Source organism: Marmota marmota, unplaced genomic scaffold (genome assembly GCF_001458135.2).
Source record: "Marmota marmota marmota unplaced genomic scaffold, marMar, whole genome shotgun sequence".
In the NCBI taxonomy this organism is placed as follows: Eukaryota; Metazoa; Chordata; class Mammalia; order Rodentia; family Sciuridae; genus Marmota; species Marmota marmota.
The window spans coordinates 1,361,667-1,371,130 of record NW_025999932.1 but is presented as its reverse complement, the minus strand read 5'-3'; the positions used below and the strand labels follow the sequence as shown (position 1 = coordinate 1,371,130).

Sequence of the window (9,464 nt, the reverse complement as noted above, 5' to 3'; positions counted from 1 at the left end):
TCATTATGTAGAGGGATCCCCCTTTTTCCAGAGAGAAACAATAACTTGAAATTGTCTTTAAAGTCTTTTCTATCAATAATAAATTTCATTTTCTTGTCTCTCTCGCCTGCAGTATGTGTGTCTGGGAGAGTGTGCGCCAGGCGAGAAGAGAGGAGCGTGTGCGAGCGAGTGTGCGAGCGGGGGTGCGCGTGTGAGTGCGCGTGTGAGTGTGCGTGCTCGTGGCGCGGGCGCCGCCGCTCGGTGCTGGCGCCGCCGGGAGCCGGGCCGGGCCGGGGTCCGCGGGCAGCAGCGCGCTCGGCTTACCGAGCGGGCAGGACCCCTGCGGGGAGCGAGTCAGGGCTCCGGGAGGTGCCCTCGCGCCGAGCGCTGGGGGCGCGCGGACCGGCTCCGGGGACCCGCTGGAGCTGGAGGAGGAACTAACTGTAAGTGTGTCTCGAACTTGCGCGGGGGCTTCCCCCACCTGGGGCTGGGGATCGCGGCGGGAGAGGCTCTGGGAGGGGGCGCGCGTCTCTACGGCGACTTTTCGTAAGGGAGTATGGGGAGTCGCTGCAGCTTTCTGTTCTTGATAGAATACGGGTGGGCGATGTGGTGACCACCAAGAGCGGACTCCCGGGTACATTTGTCATTTTCTTATCAGTGTTCACTCCTCCCCCCGATCCTCCGATTTTTGGATTGGCCACAGCCCCAATGACCGAAGCTGTTTCTCTCTGGGTCGCCTGCTTCCGGGAGGGGGGAGAGAGGTCGATCCAGTGGAACTGGGGAGAGTTTCGCTTTGGAGGCCGCTCCAGGTGCACCCCAGTCCGCGCCCCCGCCCCGCCCCGCGGCGGCGGGCTCGCGGCTCCCGCCGCCACCCCCTGCACCTGCCCGGGGCGCCTCCGGCTTGCGGCTCGTCGCCACGCACGCCAAGCAGCGCCGAGAACTAAAGCCAGGAGCTGAAATTGCGTTTTAAAAATTAACATGTCGAAACGTGTGCCATTTCGTGAGAGGTGTTTTGGGCAAAGAATCAATTTAACTTTGACTGACCGACAGACTTGACTGTATTAACTCTGCTACCAGGGGAAAAAAAAAATCAATGAGCCGTGAGCCCTTGACATGCACCGAGTGCCTTCGAACCCCGTGCCCGGCCAGGAGCCGCGCGGTGCGGCGGATGCTTGGTCCTGTGGGCTAGAGCAGGGAGCCCAAAAGTGGGGTCCCGAACACCCCAAAAGCCCCGCCTGCATACAGGTCGCCCTAGGTGGGGGTAACATCCACCAGGTCGCCCAGTCCCCTTTGGTGCGTCCTCCCTCCTCCAGCGAAATCGCACCCGCTCGGCTTCCCGTTGCACCGCGACGCGAGCCTCCTCTGTGTCCCCCGCCTGCGCCCGCAGGCTGCCGGCCTCTGCCCTCTCTTTTCCGGGATTGAAGCAGCCGATGGAAATGAAAGGTCAGGAAGTTTCAGACGTGAAATGGATTTTCGGCGTGGCCTGGAGTGAGGAGCAGGGTGGGGCTGGTCCGCCAGCGTCGACCTGGGCAGGGACCCGGCTGGCGTAGTCCCCTGGCAGGAAACAGGTGTTTGAATGCGATAGTGGCCTCCAGTCAATTAACCCATTAAAACCCGCTTTGTGACATTGATTTCCTTCGGCGCCCTGGGGCCGGCGAGCTGTTAGCTCTTTTGTGAAAGGCGGGGATGGAGAGGAGCTATCCTGAGTTGGTACAGAGGACCTTCGAAGCTCCTGCCACCCCAGCGTCGGGCAGCCACAGGAGCCCGGGAAGAAGGCTTTTCCCTTACTCTGGCATTGTAACAGAGAGTCCTCCCCAGGACTACAGTCTTTTTACCCCAAGTCCTGACTCCCTCCTCCAGTCTGGCGGATGGGTAACGCTGGCAGCAGAGGCAGCAGAGGCCCCGGAGCCCGGCTTTGGTTGTGGACAGCGGTCAAGGCTGGGCTCCACATGGAAGAAAAGCGATGCCCTGTGCATCACCCCACAGCCTTGGTTTCTGACCCGGGTAGCATCTCTCCTGGATGGGGCAATGCAGGCCGGGTGGCTCCCCATGCCCAGGGAACTCCACGGCCTGGTGAGGAGCAGGAGAAAGGCTCCAGGTGGCCAAGTGCTAGTAATCCAGCCAAATACCTGAGTGGGCTTGGAGGGTGGGACTGGAGGAAGGGAAGGGAAGGGGTCTCTCCCAGGCACTGGGCACCCTAGGCATCTGGCCATGCTTGGCCAGGCTTCCCTCTGGACAAGGAGGGGCCTGAGCTGGGTTCTAGGTCTTCCCTGGTCCGAGGGAGGAGGCTCCAGGTGGCAGGTGAACCCTCCACCTGAAGACCACTGGTAGCCAGCCTCTCTTTAAGACCAGTGTGCCTTACTCTAGTGAGCACTGAGCGCAATTTTAGACAGCTGAACTACACCGGAGACAGTTTCTGCTAAAGCCAGACTCCCCTCTGTGCCTAGGGGATCTTTGACCACTTTGCTGGTGCAGAGTCCCAGGTGCCTGAAGAGAGAGATGATGTCCAGTGGAGATGGGCACTTCTGAAGCACAGAGAGGTACCACTCCCTTTAGCCAATTCTGTAGAAAACTTCCATTTTCCCCCTCACTGTCCCTAATTTAAGATTTAGGGTTCAACAGCTATCTAAAACAATGCTTTCTCTCTCTGATCTGCCAAACCTCTCTCTACCTCATCTACATTGTCCACTTACCCCCAAAGATTGAGTGACCTGAGAGGGCATCTGGGCCTTGATCCTTTTTCAGCCCTCTTATCCAAGGTTGCCCCTAGGTTCCTGCACCCAAGTAACTGACAGACATTCACCCAACCTGAGGAAAACCTGATCTTCAGAAGCAGGATGGTGGTAAGATTAAGACATTAAGACCAGGCCAAGGGGCCTCTGTTCCCTCGTGGCAGGACAGTGGTGTGGCTCTAAAGCCCATCCGTTAGCCAGGAGATTTCAGAGAATCCACTGTTGCCCTTTGCTGCTTCCTGAGTAAGCAACACACATACTGAAAAGCCTTGAAACTGTGTCAAAGTGATGTTTTAATCTCATTGAAAGCGTGTATTAAAGGACAAGACGTGATCTATGTGCGCTGCTTCGATGAAAGGCGTGATTGGAGTGGACGGGGCTTTAACTGCCAAACTGTGTCGTGTTCTTATTGAAGCCTGGGTGGCTAATGTAATTTGCAGTAGCAGGGATGGCCTGTAAGGAGAAGCACGTCTGAATTCACTTCACTTTTTTTCCACAGAAGTTCCTCCTCTTGTGAGTGATGCCTTTCCAGCTTGGAATATGAGAGAGAAAAATGAGACAGGACTGTGTTGGCACCATCACAGTGCTCCCTTTTGCCACAACCCTTGGTCACGGACTCACTCGGGTCTTTTGGGTCTCTCAGAATGCGCTTGCAGCCTGAGAAGTGAAACCCTCCTTCCCCTTCACTCTCCAGGCAGCAGGGGTCTGGGGCTTGACTGCTTCCCCCAAGGATTTTGGTTTTCAAAGTTTGTTTTAGGGGTGTACCTTAATCAGATGTCCTCTATTCTTGCATGTTTACATGCTCAAATTAAATTTGCAAATAATTAGGAAGCTAACCCTATGCAGAAAAGTTTGATTTTGTGCTCACTCTTTACACTGTCTTAGGGGAGAAACGCAACACCCTCTGGCCGGGAGGAGGGCTGTGTCTCCCTATATAGCCACATTGAGCACTAGCATGCTTTATCAGTAAGAGACAACATGCATTAGAAAATTACAACTTCTGCACAATGTAAAAAGGTGTATTCAAACTGTTAATTATGGAGGTTTCTGTAAATGAAATTTTAGCAGTGACCCATTTAATTTTGCCATAATTACTGACAAGATAAGACAGGGATGAATCACAATACAGTATATTTATCTTGAACGAGAACATTGGGCTGAGGTAGTTGAATCAAAGAGTAAGAAAAAAAAATCTAAGAAAGGTGTAGGAATATAAAAAAGTGCATAAAAATCACACCCTAAAATCATCTGGGTTAAAACTGTGGAAGGCGCGGCTTGGGTGGCTTTTCTAAAAAGCCCAACCAAATTTAGAGGCGTCAACATTTTCTCCTCAACATGCAAGACCAGCGCACCGTCTCCTACCGCAGGTCAGATTCTGACGGGTCTGAGCACACCTGTTTCAGGTCCTGGAAGTCTGGGAGGCATAAGAGGGCGGGAAGGCGACCAGGCCCTCCACCACCCTGGAGTACCCGGCACCTCGCGGAAGGAGGGCTTGACGGAAGCAGAGGGCCGGGCTCCACCGCCGTGTGACCCTGAAGCCGCCCGTGTGGCTGAGCCCTGCGGGCACTGGGATAGGAAAGTGGGAGAGAGGTCCCCGTACCCCCTTGCACAGTTCGCTCGGGCGCGAGTCTCCACGGCTTTTTCACCTGGTGTTCTTTCACAGGACTTTAGCCAAGGTGAAGGAAGGGGAGCGGCCCTCCCAGCGGTCCAATTGCTGATCTTCGTCTGCAGCCCTAGGGCCAGCGGCAGCTCAGCCCAGGCGGCCGGGCCCAGGGGCAAAGGCCGCGCCCTCGCTGCGGCAGTCCTTTCTCACCGACCCCTGAATAACTGGCGTGCGCACTTGCTGGCCGTCTGTAGTGCCCACAGGCGCCGGGTGCCTGCGACACCCACCGCGCGGGAGCCCGCGCTCCGGACCACCAGAGCGGCTCTCGGTTGGGGGCGCTGTGCCCCCGAGGCGAGGTGGGAGCTGGGCAGCGCTCACGGTCTTTCAGGGTCATCCGATGGAAGTGCACGCCGGAGTTGCGCGCGGCCCGAATTCTCTGCCGGGATTGGTTTGGGCTAGGTGGGCACCTTGCAGAGAGCCGGTGCTGAGGTACACCAGGCTGGTGGCCTCCTGAGATTCTTCTCGAAAGTTTCACAAGGGAGAATGGCCAGGGAGGCCCCGCGGCAGGAGAGCCTGCAGTTGGCGGCGAGACCCTGGCGGCCTGGCACCCGGCGGCGGCCTGGCACCGGGCGGCCTCCAGCGTTGCTCGTTTGTCCCGCTACTTCCCTCCCAAGCGCCCGCAGCTCTGGGGAGCGAGGGCGCGATGCCCCCTTGGGTTCCAGTCTTTCCCTACCCTGGTCTTCTCTTTCATTCATAAACCTGGTGGCTACAGACGCAGCTTGAATATTGACGTCTCTCCCCCGACTGCTCCGCCGTTAACCCAATTACAGAATTCATCAAGAACTGTGTTGAATTATCTCTTTCCATACAGTATCAGCATTAGCCTAATTAAAAGCTATAATGTCTGATATAATGATTAAATCGTTAGCTCTGCTGTAGGGAAGCAATATTTTGTTTTCCCTTCAATTAGAAGCTGATTGAGGTTTTCAGAGCAGGTCAGCTGTGAAATTTGAATTATATGTGTGAGTACTGCTCACAGGGTGAGCCCCTACTCGAAGCTCCCAGAGATTCTCCGAATGCTTCCAACCAGAGAGCTAGGAGGCATGCTCACACACATAGTGCTGTGCTCTCCATCGAGTGTGAGGGTCGCCCAGCTAATCGCTGGAAAGAACACGTCGGTGGCTTGGAGGGGAAGGACTTCACTCTTCTTCCAGAGACGCTGCTGCAGCCTCTCTCCAAGGCTCTTTGCAGTTTTGGTGGAGACACTGTGCTTTATGCTGAGAGCTGGAAAGGCATGCTTTGTAGCTGCTCTTAATGGNCAGCGCAGACGCGCCGCATGGCCTCGGGGCCGGATCCGAACGGTCTGCCCGTCCCCCCTCCACCGCCTCCGGTAGGCTGGGGGAAGGAAACCCTGCCTTGAGCCACCGCCGTGGTGGCCCCTGCAGCCCCACCGCGGCTCCCCCACCCTCACACCATCTCCTCCCCCTCGCCCTCCGTCTGTGCCTCCAGTTGGCCAGGTGACCTCAAAGGCTTCTTCCAACTTGAACTGTTCTTTTGCTCTCTCCCGCTCTTGCTTTGCTCCTCCTCCTTCAGATTACTCTTTTCTATCAAAAACTCTTGAAAACTGGCAGCTAGTTGCCTCTCTCTGTGGTCTCAGTTCTTTGGGGGCGACACCAGAGCCCCAAAGGTTGCAAGATCCGGAGAGGCGCCTCCAGTGGCCTCCATCCTTCAACTGCCCCAGCAGCCCCTGGAGTGGTCATGGTCTGGGCATGTTTCCTTGGAGGGTATCACCAGAACAGGCAGTCTTTGCAGGCCGTGGAGTGCCCCCGAACGCCCCGCCTGTCCATCACTCACGTCTCTAGCTTGGAGCTTGTGGCTGATACTGAAAACAGAAACCCTTCTCTAGATTCTTGAAAGCTTGCTTTCATGTGAAGATTGCTAGGGGGCAGGGGATTTTGTCCACCGGTACCCTCTCTGCTGCCCAGATTTTTCATAAGCACAACAGGGGTGAAGAGGAGCAAAAGCTAAACATGTTTATTACTCCATATAGCAATTTGAGATAATGGTATTTAAGTCCAGAACTCAATTTATTTGTAAGGACTCTTGTGCGATTGCTGAAACACACACGCGAGTGCGCGCACACACGTGCATGTTTTAGGTGTGCATAGCCACATATAAATATGCATATATATGTACATAATTTCTTCTCATGATACATTGGGTCTGATTTTTGAGGATTATAACCACAGGTTAAATTTTTAAAAAGAACTTTAAAATAAAAAATATCTTAATTCTCATTTCTAAGTTCATTTTCTTGGCATTTTGAGCAGAAGCACTGTGGAATGAGTTGCCAGAAGAGCAAATTTGGTCGATCAACAGTGAAACTAATCCTTTGCCTTGGGTTCTGGACTTTCTCTGACGTTGCTTGGAAGTAGTATAATCTGTCTTCAAATCCTCAAGAATCTGGCTTTGGGGAAGGTTTTCAGCTGGAAGGAGGTTCCTGCTAATCTGGTGGAGGTAGGAGACAGACTAAACTGGTTTTGGACTGTTTTCTCAGCATTTGAAGAGTCATTTGGGAGAAGGGGTGGGAGCAAGAAAACCCAAAAGCCACCACTGGTAGGAGTTAACATGATGTTCCTCAATTTTCATGCCAGGCACTAGGAGGTCTGGCATGCAGTGCCCTGCCACTGCCTAGTTGGCACAGGCTGCCACTGCCAATCATCTATCACTTGGCAACAAGTTACACCTGCAGCTGTGGTTTAATACTTATGCAGGTGGGCACCCATAGGGTATGCACCCACTTGGGCTTGGGACTATCTCATCATTGAAAGAGCTTATGGAGAGCACCCTGAATGATAAGCACTAGCATGATCGCAAGTAACGCTAAACCATTCACCTCCTGTTTAGATGCTCTAGAAAACAAGGGTAACATCATATTTGGAAACAATTTTCAGAGCTATGGTAGAAAGAAATGAGACCATTTCAAAGTCAGCTATCCAAGTTCCCCAAAGCATAAAGCATTCCTGCAAAGCACACTGGAGTGCAGGGTGTTTATAAAATAAATTGCTCCATTGATATGGAAAATAATGTGCCAAGCTTGATTCATACAAAGCATTTTCAGGGGGTCTTCGGCTATTTAGTTTAAAATCTAAATTGAAAAGCAGAGGAAAGAAATCTTTCAATTGCTAAGTGGATAATACAGTTTATAATTTGTAAACCATTTCCTTTATTTCAGTCTTGCTGACTTCTCCTAACACACTGGATCTCACTGCACACCCATCGCCTCCTAAATTATCAAAGGAAAAATGGGTCTATAAGCATTCTTAAACAATATTCCTGTTCCTTTTTTGTTCATTCACAATGTAACTGATATTTGTAGGTAGTGCGTGAAACAAATCAAAAGATTTAACAAACTTGATTGCTGAAATAAGAAGGTAGTTGAAAACCACGTTTATAAGCCAGATATTTAGTGAAAAAATATGAAACGATGTTTCCTTTCTAATAAAATTATACATTATTTGATGAGTTTAGGATTAAATGCTGAATGGCCTGAAATGAAAGCAGCTTAATCTGCAGAGAGATCAATTTGCTGTTGCACTGCATACTGTAGCAACCCTACAATAAAAAAAAAAAAAAAAAAACTACAGTAATACTCATAGTAGTTGAGAGGAAAGAAGGCATTATTCCTGTACCTTGAACAAGCCATAAGGTCAGGAAATTCACAATCTGAGGGGTTTTTTAATATTAAAAAAGAGAAGTGTCACATGATCACTGTGCAACATGTCTAAACACCCTTATTACTACTAGTATCATCACCAACATCTTGAGTATTTCTGTTATGGGAGGGTGGGTCTGGAGGCATTTGGCTAAAGCCCTAGTTTACCCACATCCATCTCCTCAAGCACCCTCATCTCAGGTTGCCTGTAGAAGACGCCTTGCAATTCCCAGAGGATGGCAAGAGGAGGAAAAGAGTTCAGTGGATTCTTTGGAAAAAGTCTTCAGCGGCCTGAGCCAACAGAGTTTGAGGCTGGGTTTGGAAATCTCGTGTGCATCCCGGAATCACACACACTTTGAGGTTTAACAATTACAACCGCAGGTGGATGCCTTAATCATTCCATGAGCCAGGGGGCCTTCCTTTTGCTTAATGTAGGAAAATGGTATCTGGCCACGGGTCACCAGGCCCCACCTTTTGATTCAATTCGAACAGCTTGGCAATTCTCAAGCCAACAGCTCCAGGGAGACTCGCTCTAGAACAGCGTGGGCTAGATCACTTTTGCGATATCAACAAACTTTTTCAACTGTTGGAGTAACCAGATTCCAGATATATCTTATGGTTACTGACCTTCTAAGAGACTGAAGAGAAGGACGTTAAATGGGATGAGTACCTGCCTATAACCTCCAAGCTCACTGGAAAAATGGAACCCGGTCCCCTATACTAAACGAAGCTGTGAACCACGAGCCATACAAATGCGCCCCCAGTTGCCAGAACTATGAGGCCTGGACTGTAAAGGCCTTCGGGGAGAGCCGGGACTGGCCAACTCCGAGCGAACCTAGGAGAAGCATTGAATTCGGAGGGTGGGGGCGACTGAGCTGCCCGATCCTTGCAGGAGAACTTGTGGGGAGGGCTTTCAGTTTGTGCCCCCGGGACGGTCGCCCCTGCTCGCATCCTTTTCTGCACTCGGATGAGCTTAGGCGAGGTCTTGGCCTCGGTCTCCCAACTTTCTCCTTCCCCGCCGGCGCCACTTGGCTGGTGGGGACAGAGGAGGAGCTGGGTCTCAAGTGAGCACATTTAAACACGGCCCGGGGCTGTATCCCCCCCCCCCACCCCCCGCCCCGCACCACACACACAACGATTCTTTCTTCGCCTAGCTTTTAAGCCCAATCGTTAATCATTCTGAGCGCGCGGGCGGGGAGAGGGAAGGGGGGCGAGATCGGGGTTCGCCGTCGCCGCGGCGCGCGCACTCAGGAAGCAGTGGGGCTGTGACCCCCCCCTCCCGGGCCTCCTTTCCCCCTCCTTCCTGCCTTGCTCCCCCCTCTTTCCTTTCCTTCTCCCCGCTCCGCCGCCCGCGCCCAGTGTATCTACTCCCTCCCCACGTCACTCGCCAGCGCGCCATGCAAATCACCGCCGCCGCCGGCTCCTATTGGCCGCG

General features: G+C 52.7%; 1 long non-coding RNA gene across 1 annotated transcript in view; it reads left to right on the top strand.

Moving 5' to 3' along the window:
• Nucleotides 1-161: 161 nt before the first annotated feature.
• LOC125616015 overlaps nt 162-9,464 on the top strand; it is a 38,560-nt gene continuing 29,257 nt past the window's right edge. Inside the window, exon 1 of the long non-coding RNA XR_007346608.1 lies at nt 162-422. This is a non-coding gene — a long non-coding RNA (uncharacterized LOC125616015). The remainder of the gene's footprint in view (nt 423-9,464) is intronic.